At 35.0% G+C, this 15,515-nt stretch overlaps 1 pseudogene; it reads right to left on the bottom strand.

The window, feature by feature from the left end:
* Positions 1-14,028: 14,028 nt before the first annotated feature.
* On the bottom strand, positions 14,029-15,050 carry LOC110007185 (pentatricopeptide repeat-containing protein At4g13650-like; annotated as a pseudogene).
* Between the last annotated feature and the right edge of the window lie 465 nt (positions 15,051-15,515).

Here is a 15,515-nt window from a genome sequence, read left to right as displayed (position 1 = left end):
GAATGTAGGCTTTAGGCAAGGATGTTTTATGGTTTCCTGGTTTGGGTTGCAGGCCCACCACCCCCTCGTTCTATCCCTTGTCTATTCAGAAAACTTAACGGATAACACAGTTCCACACCTGACCGTAGGAGATTTTGGGTACATTGTCAGGGTCATCACATTGATTATTGCGCAGTGAAATCGTGGGATCCCTCGGGAGCATAGATTATTTGTAGTCCTTCAGTCATGAGATTTACATGGAAGGACTCTTTCAATATCAAACTTTAGGAACCACTTAATGAGTATTCTCAAAAGAAAAACTAAAATGAAAGAGCAATGACTCCAGAAGTTTTTGAAAATAAGCAAGTTTTTGAAAAATCCCTCTCAAAATCGTGATATTCCAGTGCAACAAGTTTTTAGCTTAAATTCAATACTAATAACTCCAAAAGTTTTTGTAAATTAGCCCTGATTGGAGCCCAGCAAAATCGCACCTTCTACACCAAAAGCCCTTATTTGGCTATTTGGAGCCAAATGCACCTTGTACACCAAAATCACACCACATTGAGATAAGAGAAATGTAAAATAAAATAATTTTAAAGAGAGAAAATAATTTGGACAACCATTATAGTGATTAAAGAAATGTAAGCTTCCACTAACTCAATAGCCATTGCAGTGAAAAGATAACAGAGAGAGACATGAATTTGGGCAACCATTCAACTAGTGGAATAAAAGAGCTTACAGAAATATATGGAATTGAGAAACATTAGAGTGATAAATAGAAGGATTTAGAGAGAGAAACCATAAAAAAATTGGGTAAATAATAGAGAAACAACTATAGCGATAAGATTTGAAAAGTGCAGAAAAATCGTACATTCTATACCAAAAGCCCTGATTTGGCTATTTGGAGCCAAATACACCTTTTACACCAAAATCACAGTAAATACCCATCATCACAATTTGTTTGGGGTTCTTGAGCCATATTAATTTGGCTATTTGGAGCTTATGAGTTTGCTGGGTTTTTCTTTGGGAGCAATGAAAGAGATGGAGGAAGAAAATGAGTGAGGTGAGAAGAGAGAGAAAGCTTGGAGAGGGAAGAAGAGAGAGAGAGAGAAGATCAGGGGAGATGATGGGGTGAGGAAACAAGAGGGGAAAGGGACAGGAGGAGAAGACGAGAGGAGAGTGAAACGGTGAAGGGAGAGAGAGCGTGCTGGTAGAGAGAGAGAGGTGGGAGATGAAGAAAGAGAGGTAGCAGTAGAAGAGAAGAGCAAGAGTAGAACAAATTTATGAGATTTTCAAATCCCATTATAAAGTAGGTGTAATATCAACTGTTGGATTGCTTAAGACTCTAATGGCTACAATTTTGCCAACTCACCGTTTCATCATACTATGATGCAATGGTTGCATCAGATCATTTCTCAAAATAAAAATAATAATATCAAAGTTGTCTAACACTTAGATCTCACCACCATCTGAGAATTAGATGGTTTCTATTCAATCGGGGACATTATTTCTTTTCAACTGCCAATTAGGATATTTTTCTTACTTATTGAAGTTAATCTATGGGAATCTCCAAATTGTGTGGTCGTAAAATTAATGCTAGGGAGGCTTTTATGCGGGGGAGTAAATGCACATTCTACTCCCCACATGAGTATAATATCTTTTTGGCAACCAAGGAATTAGAGAAGTAGGACGGTTCAGAAAGGTTCGATGCATATTGCGGTTATCATTGCTATTGTGATATTTCAAAAAGCGTTACAAACAACGCCTGCATGAAATCATTCCATTAATATAACATGATATTTGAGAATAAAGTGACGTATCATAAAGAGAGAGAGGAATTAGGTACGAGAGATAAATGATTAATTGGAACCAGTAAATGAAGATTCCAATATGATCTTGAAACACCCCAATTCCTATTGCTAGGGCGTTTAGGAGCTTAAAACTTCAAAATAATGCCTGCAAAAATTCAGAAAATGGGGTAGGTTCTTGGTCCAATTTTATCTTATTTTTACCCTATCTCTATCTGTCACTTCAATATCTCCTATGTCCTAACTAGAGAAAATTAAAAGAAATAATATATTACACTTAGGTCAATATTTATTTTCTATTAAGTCAAGGCCCACCCCCAATACACCCATTTTTTTATTTTGGAGCTGCTCCTAGGTTCGATGTTTCCAACATCTGGCATGTCAGAATTTTACTTTTTTTTTTTTATTTATAATCTCTTGCTTGGTCCTATATTAGAAACATCGAATTGCGCTACCCTATGGTCCAGAAGTCCGATACAACAAATATTGGACTGCTCAATTTCTTTGGTTTCAAGCAATCTGATGTTTTTGATTTAGGACCTTTAAAATTTACGCATAAAGTTGTGGCCTAGATGTTTGATATCATAAATCCCGGACTGATTGATTTCCTTGGTTCGGGCAGTGTAGTATCGACTATATCCAACCGTTTGAAACCAAAAGAATTGATTGAACATCTATCTATAGCATAAAGCATGAGTTTTAGGGTGGTTTGATGTTTCTAACTTCATAAAAATAAAATAAAAAAAATAAAAAAGGGGGGGGGGGGGGGGGGGGGGGGAGGGAGTCCACCAGTCCTATGTTTAGAACATGGGATCGAGAAATAGCACTGAAATCAAACGGAAATAAAAGGGTGCACACGGGATTGGACCTTAGTATAATACCAGGCAAAATATGTCCATTCGAAATTTTCCAAAAACTTTTATCTCTTTTTACGCATTAGCTTATCTTCACATTCAAAATGATGCTGGTGTTGCCTCAAGTATTTAGTGTTGCCTCGAGTATGGGGTAAATATTTGTTTGAAGTGCAGAAAATAGTATCCTTACTGCACTCTGTAATCAAGTACTTCTCCTATGAAACTCACCTTTTATCGAGTAGAAGTACAGACGGATAATTGAAGGGCCAAAATTCAGAGAGACAGAGAGAGAGTTAACAAAATAAATAAATAAATTAATAAATAAAAGATTGTAAGCCAACTTTATTATTTATCCTTCATTACCTATCAGCATGGCTAGGGTGGGAGATGTGCAAGTTCTTTATTTTCTTCTTTAAAATCGTATACAATGAGTACACAAAATGTCATAAAATGTTGTGTCAGAAACAAAAAATGTCGTAAATATGTTATGCACTCGACGTGTCCTTTTCTTTTATTTGTCTTGGGTAGTTAAGAAGTAGGATTATAGCTTGGGATGGAGCATAAAACAGCGTAGGTGTTCAGCGTTTTATGAGACCAAGGTAAAAAACCCTTTTAACTACCCTGCTTGAATTGGGATGCTTATGACCAAGTCAAAGCTTAATGGATGCCATGCCTATGAAAGAAATGTTGCCTTTGTCTTTTCTACGGGTTTTTTTCTTTTTGGTTTTTTTGGGAAGGCTTTCTATGTTACCCTACCCACATATATACAGTTTATGTGGTCCCCAGTCTCGGCCATTAGATCTAAGTAGATGGTTAAGATGGCTTGAGTCACAATATCATAACTTGACTTTTAGCCATCAAATCTTGATCGGACGGCTTAGAGTTTTTTATTCTTATTTTATAAATCATTTTAAAACAAAATTTGGGCATGTATAGATCTGACAAGGGCGCACATGATAAAATAATAATAAAATATTTTTGTTGATTAATTACCATAATACCTCTAAAAATTTTAGGGGTATTTTGGTTATTTATTTTTATTGAATATATTTATTTTTAATTTTTGCTAGGTTCACCCTAATTTTATGATGTGATGCCCAAAATTTCATTCAGAAATAATTTTTTAAAAAAAACTGAAAAATAAAATAGTGTTTGGCGTGACATTGGGGTATGAACAATCATAGCTGTTCGATTCATATCGAACGGCTAAAAAATTATATGTTGTTGGGGCCATATACAAACATTTTTTGTTGGGTGACATGCAACTTATATGTTGTTGGAGCACATAGAAACTTCTTTTCTTTTTTTTTTAACCCTTACCGGTCCTCACACTTGAAGTGTCATACTTGAAAGGAAGGAAACATTTATATAAGGTGTAACCATACACTATTGAAGTAAGGTGCACCTAAAAAATCCTTTAGAAAAGAGTTATGTGATATTGGAAAACCATCTAAATAGGGCAGCCAATGATCCGGGCTGGGCCGGCATTCCTGGTCGTCATCGCGCCTAGCCCGGGCTGGGACACAAGGAAGGCAGTCGTTGGCATTGGGCCGAAATGGACCAAAAACTAGCCAAAGGGCCGGACTGGCCTGGTAAGACCAAAAAATAGTTCAGCCCAGCCCAGTAAGGCCCCGAAGCTTTTTTTTCCCCTTAAAATCTTTATTCTTCAAATTTTTTTTATTTGTAGTAACGGCAAAAAAAAAAAAAAATAGATGCTAAACTATTTTTTAGAAAACTTAAACCCATTCCTCTCTTTCTAAAAACTCAATCTCTCTTTTTTTTCTCTAAAAACTCATTATCTTTCTCTCTCTTAAAAACCAATCTCTCTTTCTCTCTCTAGAAACCCAACCTCTTTTTCCCTATTTAAAAACCCATACTTTCTCTCTAGAAACCCAATATCTCTTTCTATGTAACCCAATCTCTCATTTTCTCTCTAAAAATCTATTCTCTAAAGAAACCCAATCTCTATTTCTCTCTAAAAACCTATTCTCTCTCTCTCTAAAAATTCAATCTCCCTTTCTCTCTCTAAAAACTCATTTTAACTCTAAAAACTCAATATCTCTTTCTCGCTCTAGAAGCCAATCTCTCTCTAAGAAACCAATCTCTCTCTAGAAACTCATTCTCTCTTTCTCTCTAAAAGTGACAGAGAGAAGAGAGTGTTTTGGGGCTGGGAGAGAGAGGGGGCAAGTAGGGCGGCCAATGGTCCAAGCTAGGCCGCGAGTACCACATTTTTTTTTGTTATAAATACCACAAATGATATTTTCAAACACAATTTCCGGGCCAGGCCAAAGTAGTTTTGGTCTTTTACCAGGCTTAGGCCAAGCCGGCCCAATAGCAGCCCTACTTCCAAAGGATCATCTCAACTCAAGATATATTGATATGAAGAAAAGGAGCATTTCATGTCATAAAAGAAGTGCATATTCTAATAAATTATTTGGACCATCTGTAGATTGATAAGTATTTATAGATCTTCTCGATCAATATATTTTTGAACTTTAAATTTAAGAACCATCGATGTAAATAGAATTTTACGCCCTCATAAGATTTCCTGAAACTATATCTGGGAGCATAATCTAATAGTGTGCCTTACTTCTATAGTGCAAAATGGGTGCCTAACATAAGCCTCACCCCTTGAATAAAAGTACAAAACGTTAATTCAGCACCTAGTAAAAAAAAGTTAAAGAAAGAAAGTCTCATGCAAAATAGTTGCAAAAAGCTTAAAAGTTTTTCAAAAAAAATCACAAAAAATTTGTATACATGATCATGATTTTTATTCCTTCACTTACTCTTTTCAAACTTCATTATAATTTGCACTCATAAATTCCATATAAAAAAAGAAAAAAAAAAGTCAAAACGACTAGATAGCAAGCAATTTTATGAGAGCAATGGCCGTTAACCATTCTTAAGAGCAACGATAGCCACTTCCCTTTATGACAGTTTGTTTTGGATTTTCAATGTTTGTATTTTCCGTGGGAAGATAACTACTTTTCTTTAAAAATAGTTATTACATGGACCGGTGAAGCTTATGTCTTAATTCGTCTTTCAATGGAAAAAATATGTTGTAGATTCTGCATGCCCAAGGCATTTTGAAACGATTTAGAATCGCCTCTCTCTACTGACCTGGTTTCTTGTTCGAACTAGATATTGGTATGACTAGGATGATTGCCCCCACTTCCTTAAGGGAGCCAAGTGATTTGTCAGGAAACCGGGCGATCCCAATCTGTGAATTTGACCTGGTTCTCACCCATATTATTATTCTCACACAATGGAATCTATCCAATTCACCTATCTTTACTGGATTTCCTTAAGCTGTTTACCTGGCTAGTCCAATTTTCGAAACACTGTTTTGAAATGTGCAAACTTGCCTTAGTGCCTTATGCTTAATGCCTAACAGGGTTATCAACATCATTGAAAAGATGATGAGGAACTTTTTGTTAGGATTGTTAGAGGGAGGGAAGAAGTATCTAGTTAATTGGGACAATGCATATTTCAAAGATGGAGGGTGGTTTAAGCATTCAAAGGCTAAAATTGTTGAATAAGGCACTTTTGACTAATTGGTGGTGGAGGTCTATGGTTGGTGAAGAGCAACTTTGGAGGATTGTTCTAGTAGTCCAATTCATTAGTGATAGAAGGGGTCGGCAAAATTAGTCCTAGCTTTCAAATGGTATTCAAAGTTGTAGGGGTTTAGTAGTAATTTATAGGTGGTGGGTGGTTAGAAACGGGGATAGGATATATTTTCGGTCGGATAAATGGAGGGATTGATCTTTAAAAATTCGATTTCCTCAAACTTTTCTCTAAGGAGTCGAACCCTATGGTAAAGATGCATGACGTTTATGATAGACACTTTAGGAGTGAGTTGGGACATCCATTGCATGCCAGGCTCTGTCATTTCTCAACTTACAGAACTCCTAAGGAGTTGGAAGGGATTTGTATCTTTAGAGAGGGAGGTGATGAAGTAAAATGGAAGGAGGAAAATGAGATGGGATCTTTTCTATTGAATTTGTGGTCCTCTGATACCACTTGTTATACGCGGAAGTTCTTAATCCGATGGGTTAATATTTTGGCATATAAAGTATGTGAAATAAAATATGAAACATGTACAAAAAGAACACAAATATTTACGTGGTTCACCCCAAAAGGGCTATATCCACATGCACGACAAACAAAAATCCACCATACCAATGAAAGTTACATCAAAGATTTTGGAACAAACCAACACAAGTCGAGTAAACCCTTTTACACCTGCTCTCCTAAACGGCACCACTGCCGATCTCTCATCTCTATTCCATAACTGGACCGTTGTCTAGGAAGAGGAACAACTTTGAGAGAAAACGAGACTTTATCTCACTAAAAAGGAAAGAACCCAAAATCTCAATGGGAACTGCTTCTCTACAAAAAACAAGTCTCTCAATATTCGAGAGTTCAAAAGAAGCATCATCACAATGTTTCTGTCTAATGAAAGCTCTCTTCTTTAGGAGGAAATAGTATCTTATGCATAGGAAGCTCTACCTCCCACTCTCTAAAGGAACGACCATTCCCATATGGTGACCCAAATTGGACACACAAATTCTCTGCACTTTTATCCCATATATATAAGATTAAGAGTCCATACTAAATAGGAAACTTCTTAATGATATTATATACATCTCAAAAGACAAGAGATATATCCATCCAAAAGTCTTAATCTTTTTGGATTTCTATTTCCCTTAGGAAATTATCAAATATAAATCTCGATCCCACAAAATATAGAAATATCTCAATCCCACATAATATGATAATATCTCAATCCCATATAATATGGATAAATCTCATTCAATCCCACAAAATATGATATTTCCTTACGTGGGTGATTTTGGATAACACCAAATCGAACATAATCAGTCGGTAGATTATTATCCTATGATTGCTTTTAGTGGTTCGATAGCAGCCTTCTTAAAATTTGGAAAGGGCATATTACCGATAAGGTTAAAATTTCTTTGTGAGGTCTCTTGTAAGGAAGAACTCCTACCGTGAATAATCAGCATCATCATAGCCTTTTCTTAATTAATTGGGGTTGGCTACACGAATTCTAGTCCTCTATTCTAGTCTATTAAAGACCATACCCTAAGTGAAACCATAAGTCCCCATATCTTTCTAGACTATCCCTTGCCCTTTTCATTCATTCTACTTAAACTAACTCGCACTTCCTAACAGGTGCTGTATTTGGTCGGTGTCATACATGGTCAGCCCACCAAAGTCTGCTCTCTCTCATCTTATCACCTATTGGTGCCACACTTAAATTCATCCGAATGAATTCATTTCGAATTCTATACCTTCTTGTCTTGCCACTCATCCATCTCAACATCTTCATCTTCGCTACACTTATTCTATGGGTATATTATTTTTTGTTCGCCCAACAATCCGCCCCATAGAACAAAGCTGATATCACAGTTGTCCTATAGAACTAGCCTTTTAGCTTCATTAGTATGCAGCGATCATATAAAATTCTAGATGCACATCTCCATTTTGCCCACCATGTTGTAATTCTGTATGCAATGTCTTCCTCAATCTCTCTATTTTTCTAGATTATCGATCTAAGTTATCGAAAGTGCAATCTTTTTTGTACTTTATGACTGTTAATCTTAACTATTTTCTCGTTTCTACTCCTATTATTACTAACATTGAATTTCATATACTCTGTCTTAGTCTGGCTAATATTAAAACCTTTGGATTCTAGGGCATCCCTCCAAAGTTCTTACTTTGTGTTGACATTGTTTTGGGTCTCATCGATAAAAAATATGTCATCTACAAACAACATGCACCATGGTACCTCAACCTGTAGGTGCCTAATTATATCGTCTATAATTAAGACAAAGAGGTACGAGCTTAATGTCGACCCTTGATGTAGCCCTATTGTCATTGAAAACGCACTCGCCTATCCACTAGTTGTTCGTACACTAGTTAGTGTTCTATCATACTCATATCTTTCCATATCAATTTAGTTTCTGGATACTCCTTTCTTTTCCAACACCGGCCAAATCAAATATCGAGGTACTCAATCATAAGCATTCTCTAGATCAATAAAGACAGAGTGGAGTTCTTTTTCCTTCGCCCTAAACTTCTCAATGCCTAAGTCGAAAAATAACCTCACTATGGATAATCTTATAAAAAAAGGAAAAATTTTGGTCAACATTTTTTTTGTGCAATAATGACGAAGAGAATGAAGATTATTTGTTTCTACAATGTGAGTTTGCAGGTTCTTTATGGAGGTGAGTTTTCCATTTGCTTGGTTTTCCAATGATTTTACTACAACGGAATGGTTGTATTTTGGAGCAACTTTGTAGGGATTGCTAAAGAAAGGAACGGTCGTTTGGGAAATTATGATGACGGCATTGTTATGGGAAGTCTGGTTAGAATGCGACAAAATATCTTTTGAGGGGAAAACTTTATGTATGGAACAGTTACAAGAGAGGATTTTGCATGTATGTAAGGGGATGGTATATCTAAGGTGGATGTGGTGCTCAATTTGTAAACACATCATTTGACAATCTACTCTTTGTACTAGGCCAAAAGGTAGATGTAGTCCATCAATATCTAGCTGCATTACGCTTAATTTTGATAGTAGATCTTTGGGAAATCCTAAGCCAGCAGAGATTGGGAAGTTCTTAAATATTCTGACGGTGGTATCTTTTGCTGCTATTAGTAATTCTATAACAAATATGGTTGAATTACGTGTCGTGCTTTTTGGACTTAAAGGAGTGAAAGAAAGATATCAAGGCTTGTGATGTGCCGTGGAAGATGACTCCTTCAATGTTATTAATTGGTATAAAAATTTAGAGACCCCATGGAGGAGATCGTTATGGCTAGAGATTTTGGATGAAGTTATTGGATTGCAAGTTGAGCTCCACCATGTTTATAGGGAGGCAAACATGGTGTAAGTGGATCCAAAATTGTAACGCGTGATTCTTTGACTTTGTAATTGTCATGTTCATCCTTGTCACTATAAAAGTTTATATAATCTTGTCAAAAATTGGATAATTGAGGGGCCAAAATTCAGGAAGAAAAACTTAAAAATAAATAAAAAATTTTATGCCAACTTTATTATTTACCCTTCATGACTATAAGCATGGTTAGGGTGGGAAATATACAATTTCTTTATCTTCTTCCTTAGGGTCATATATAATGAGTACACAAAATGTCATAAAAATGTTATGCACTCAATGTGTACGTTTTCTTTATTTGTCTTGGATATTCAGAAGTAGTATTATAACTTAGGATGTAGCATGAAAAAGCGGAGGTGTTTAGTGTCTTACTAGACAAAGGTAAAATCTTTTAACTCCCTGCAAATTTGGGATGCTCATCACTAAGCCGAAGCTAAAGGGATGCCATATGAAAGAAATATTGTCCTTTTATTTTTTACCCTTGCTAGGCTTGACACTTTGAAGGGTCGTACTAGAAAGAAATGAAACAGTTATATAAAGTGTCAACCTTATACTATTGAAGGAAGGTGCACCTCAAAGATCCTCTAAAAGTGAGGATTATAGCGTTGGAAAAGCTTCCAAAGCATCTTCTCAATTTCAATGTAAATGGCTATAAAGAAAAAAAGAATTTTATATCCTAAAGAAAAATATATCTTGTAATATATTATTTGGACCATCTATGAATTATCAAGTATTTATAGATCCGCTTGATATGTGATATGTATCATTTAGAATTTTAAATTTAAGAACCAGGGATGAAAATGGCAAGTAAAATAATCGCAAAAAATTTGTAAACCTGATCATAATTTCCATTCTTTCACTAAGTTACTCTTTTCATACATGATTATAATTTGCACTTAGATGTTCTAAATAAATAAAGAAAAAAAGAGAGTGAAATACCCAAAATACGGCTAAATAACAAGCAATTTTTTGAGAGCAATGGCTGTTACCTATTTTAAGAGCAACAACAATCCCTCGATAATTTATTGTGATTTTTCTCTTTTTTTTGGGGTAATTTAGTGGGGAAGACATGCCCCTACCCTTTTTTTCAATAGATTGGATAGTTACATTATGAAGGTATTAATTGGGGATGTCAGGGGTAGAAATGGATACCACGTTATGGTAATTGGATGTTTGTATTTTGCCTAGGAAAATAAGTAGTCAGCGGAAAAACATATTGTAGAATCCGCATCAACCAGCCCAATGTATTTTGAAACAATTTGGAATCGTGAGTCTCCGCTGACCTGTTTCTTGTTTAAACTAGAAATTGGTCTGACTCGAATGGTTCTCCTGTTCAAAAAACTAGGTGGGTCTGTCAGGGAAGTGTACGTATTGGATATGCAAATTCGACTTGATTCTGACCCATAATATTTTTTTTTATTAACATTTTCTATATTATTTTTTGAGATATCAATTTTTATAAAATGATTCTCACAACATAGAACCCATAAAATTCCCCGATCTGGAAATGATTTCCTTAAGTTGTTCACTGGACTTGTCCGATTTTTGATATACTGTTTTGAAATGGAGAGCCGAGGCTCTAAACAATCAAAACAAAGCGCACCTTCAAATAGTGGCAAGAAATGTGGTATCAATACTAGAAATCTTTGTGATAGCCTTAAAATATATTTTCATCTTTTAATTATAAAATTTAGAACTTCAAAAATAGTGTAAATCGAGCAGATCTATGAAAATTTGAAAATCTTGAAAATTGACGGTCCAAAAAATGCATTACAAAATGCAATGTTTCAAAAACTTGAAATCTTTTTTTTTTTTCTCATATTCATGCATCTTAATGTTGAGATGATCAATTTGATATTTAGGCACCAAAGCAACCCTTCTAATAAAATTTTTGAGGTGGGCTCTAATTTAATTGTTAACTCCATATAAAATTTTCCCTTATTTTAATGGACATGAACTTTAAGGGCATGCTGGGCGTCTGGAAGTGGGGGCTGCCAAAGCCGCTCTTGTACACAATATGGATATGGAAGCTTTATAATGGAAGGGGCAGCTTCCCGAATTTGGGCCATTTGATCCATTAAAAAATAAAGGGCTTCGTTGAATGCGCACTTCCATCTTGTTGCTTCCACGGGGTTGCGGACGTGGTTTTGGTGTATTGCTGAACTCCCAATCCAAAAAATTCAGAATATCAAACACGCCCTAAAACTGCCCCCGGACGTTATTTTTGCGTTGTCAAAATGTGTACAAGATGGTAACTTCCAAAATATGTCAGAGCCTACTGTTGTTTTCGTTATTTTTCAGTTGTACCCTTTTCAAATTTCTATCATTTTTGCCCAACTTTGTCCATTTTCAAGGCCTAGGGGTTGGTAATTCACATAGGCCTCCCATGCTTTCTATTAGCTCGGTGTATAAAAATAAGAACTAAGAGTAGTCTGCTGAACATGATTGAATTGGTTTTTTTGTACTATTTTAGACAACCTTACGTGTATTAGGTAGGAAAATGCATATAGGAAAAAATGAACAGTGATTTTGCCTATATTAATCACCTTCCAAAGTTCATCACATGGTTATAGTTATCTGGTAGTATTTCAATTTTTATTTTTTTTTCTACAAATCAGAATGATCTGAAATTTAGAACGTGTATTCATGAAAAATATAAGAATCTAATAAAAATATAAAACCAATAATTTACAATATATAAATTGAGCAAAATACCTCTGAAAATTTACAGGGATATTTTGGTCAATTTATATTTTACAAAATATTTTTTTTCATATTTTTATAAGGTGTGCCTCACTAAGATCTACACACACTCCAAAATGCTACTTCAAGCACTTGGACTTGGATCTTTGATATTGTGATCTCTCATTAGCACCACTTTTGTTAAGAATGCTACTTCGAGCATCATTTTTTTTTTTTTGTTGTACATGTGGCCCTTTTCTAAAAGGTACTTTATTTTATATAGAATGTTGCCTCAAGCATCATTTTTATTTTGGTATATGTGGCCTTTTTCCATGCGACCTCCAACAAATGTAATTTTAAACTAAATAGAATACAATCCAAGGTTCACTACATTGAATAGTTTCTCTATAGTTTCAATACAGTAAGTTATCTCTCTCTCTATATTTTGTAGAGCATATTCTTGTTTTATGTCTAGAACAATCTCCTCTCTCTCTATTCATGTTGTGCAAAGCATCATCATGTTTTATATCTAGAACAAACACCCCAATTTCTTCAAACGATCAGCGAAATCTAATTTTCGTTATATTGAGTTGTATTTAACATAGGGAAAGCTTTCTATGTTCCCCCTACAACATAGAAGTTCTATCCTCTCCCTTATCCAGCCGTCCATTTTGAATGGAGGGTTAAGATTGCCCCAATCACAATGTCACGTCTTTACACTCTTTTATTTTTAAATTTTTTTATAAAGTATTTTGATACCAAATTTTGGAAGTCAATTCCTCTATTAAACTCTCACTAATTAAAATATAAAAAAAAAAATTCAATAAAATAAAATGACCAAAATACCCCTGAAAATTTTAAGGGGTATTTTGGTCATTATGTTTTATCGAAAAATTATTGTTAATATTTTTTATAGGTGCGCCCCAATGAGAAGATGGTACATACCAAATTTTATATTCAAAAAAAAAATTGTATTAAAATAACTAAAAATAAAATACTTCGAGATGTCGGATCTATGATCAAATGGTGAGTGGTTCTCTTGATAAAAAATGGACGGCTGGATGGTAGGGGGAGGATAGAACTTCTATGTTGTGGGAGAAACATAGAAAGCTTTCCTTCTAACATAATCCTAATTGTAGAATGAAATATGGTTTGTCACATGTAGGGACCACACAATTGCATGAATGAAATTCAAGTTGTAAAGAACATAATAATCCCAATGAAAATATATTGATAAGAAACTTCTTTACAATAAAGTACTGATACATAATTTAGACTTATTGCCGCTAATTTGGATGAAATACAAGAAAAGAAAGGGCAATTTATTTAGTCATTTCTTTTAAATACTGGAAACATAAATTTGCAAGCATGATCATGAACATAAGAACAAATTGAGAAATACCTCTAAATTCTCAACTCTGATAATAACATGAAAATATTTGGGAAAATTTGAGTGGAAAACCTAGATTACATAAAATAAATAAATACCATCTTTCTTTAAATTGCCACAAGGAACTGATGACAAAACAAATCACCCCTGAATACATATATTACATTGATCCACATATATACTTGATCTCAAATCTTGAGTATCTATCTGATACCGGGTTAAGCCAAAGAAATAGTGAAGTAAGAACGTAATGCATAACTACTTTTATTTTCCAACCGTTTAACTGTAGAGCGGGGTTGTTGCACCGGTTTTGAAAATTAACACGTGAAAGGAAAAGAAAAGTATAGAGAGAATCCTACTATAGATAAATAGAAAATGAAATTCTGTATGCAATGCTAAACATGAGCAAGAGTAACCTTTTGATGATAGTATATAAGTTTCTCTGCAACAAGTTTGTTAAGAAAAGGATTTATAGGATACATTAACTGAGACATGACCCAATAAATCAGATAATTGATTGTTTGATGAACTATCATGCGTCCAGATTGTCGAAACAATGAAAGAAGAAGCAAAACTGCATTGAGCATCTCAAAGAGGACATCGGCTGCCTCACTGATTTCTTGGGTCTTGCAAAACCCATGAATCAAAGCTTTTTAAGTGAACTGGTCTAGTTTGAGTCCTCCTTCCAACATCATATTTCTGATCTTCCAAGCAAGCACCATGTCCCCTCTCTTGGAATAGGCATTGATCAAAGTAGGTCACATTATCAGATTCAATCTTCCTCTCTCTCATCTCATCCAAGAGCAAATTAGCAGCTCTCATTTTCCCCTCCTCACAAAACTTACGAAAAAATCCCCTTATCCTCCATCTCATGTCTCAGCCTAAAAGCCTCAAAAACATCATTAGCCCTACAATAACCATTTATCAATGTCGTGTATGTGATGTGATTAGGCCTTGCATCTCTCATTTCCATGAATCAATACATTATAAGTCACTATAGCAGGCCTTATACCTTCTCTCTCCATCCTATCTTGAATACAAAAAGCTTCATAATGCATGCCCGTTTTGCAAAGCAAAGCAATAAGAGTATTGTAAGAAGAGAGGTATGTCTTTTACAAGTTTGTCAGCTTTCTCTACGTCACCAGAAATGTAACAAGCATGGATCATGGCATTGTAAACATGGGCATTGAACATAATTCCAATTTCCACCATTTTTTCATGAATTTTCCATAGAGTGGCTATTAATTTTTCTTTTGCAAGTGCACTTAATAGAGAGGTGCAAGCATGGAGATGGGGTTTAAAACCATGGATATTCATCTGTTTAAATATCTGGATTGCATCTTGGGTCATCTTAGATTGGGCATAGTAGATGATTAATCAGCTCAAAACCTCAGAATTTGAAATGGGGTCGCTGCAACTATTTAGAAGTGCATTTAGAACACATGGAGAAGACAAAAATTCCCTAAAAATTATCCTTTTAACCAAGGATTGTGCATTAGTGAACTGTTTTCTCTTGGTGAGAATATGAATTATCGTCCAGTATGGTTGGACTGAGTGTTTATAATTTGGAATGTGCTTGAAGAAACTCCATGAAGCCAAAGAATCAGAAGATAGATTCGACAATATGGAATTCACCATAGTGTTCATAAACCTAGAAGTAATATTGGGTCTTGTTACAACATGGAATTGTCGCTTAAATATGATCCCACAAACCTTTATGATAAAATCAGTTTCTTGTTTATGTACCATCAATCCCACTATTAAAACAATAAAAAAGCAAAGAAAAAACCTCTCAGGGTAAGAAATCACATGACCATTTTAAGGCGAATAATTACACGGCAATTTTAGACTTGGCTGTCATTCTGGAAAATGCAGATGCAGG

This window comes from Amborella trichopoda, chromosome 12 (assembly GCF_054954075.1).
Source record: "Amborella trichopoda isolate Santa Cruz 75 chromosome 12, AtrichopodaSantaCruz75HAP2 v2.0, whole genome shotgun sequence".
Classification (NCBI taxonomy): Eukaryota; Viridiplantae; Streptophyta; class Magnoliopsida; order Amborellales; family Amborellaceae; genus Amborella; species Amborella trichopoda.
The sequence above is the reverse complement of the archived record's forward strand: the minus strand, read 5'-3'. Positions and strand labels throughout refer to the sequence as shown.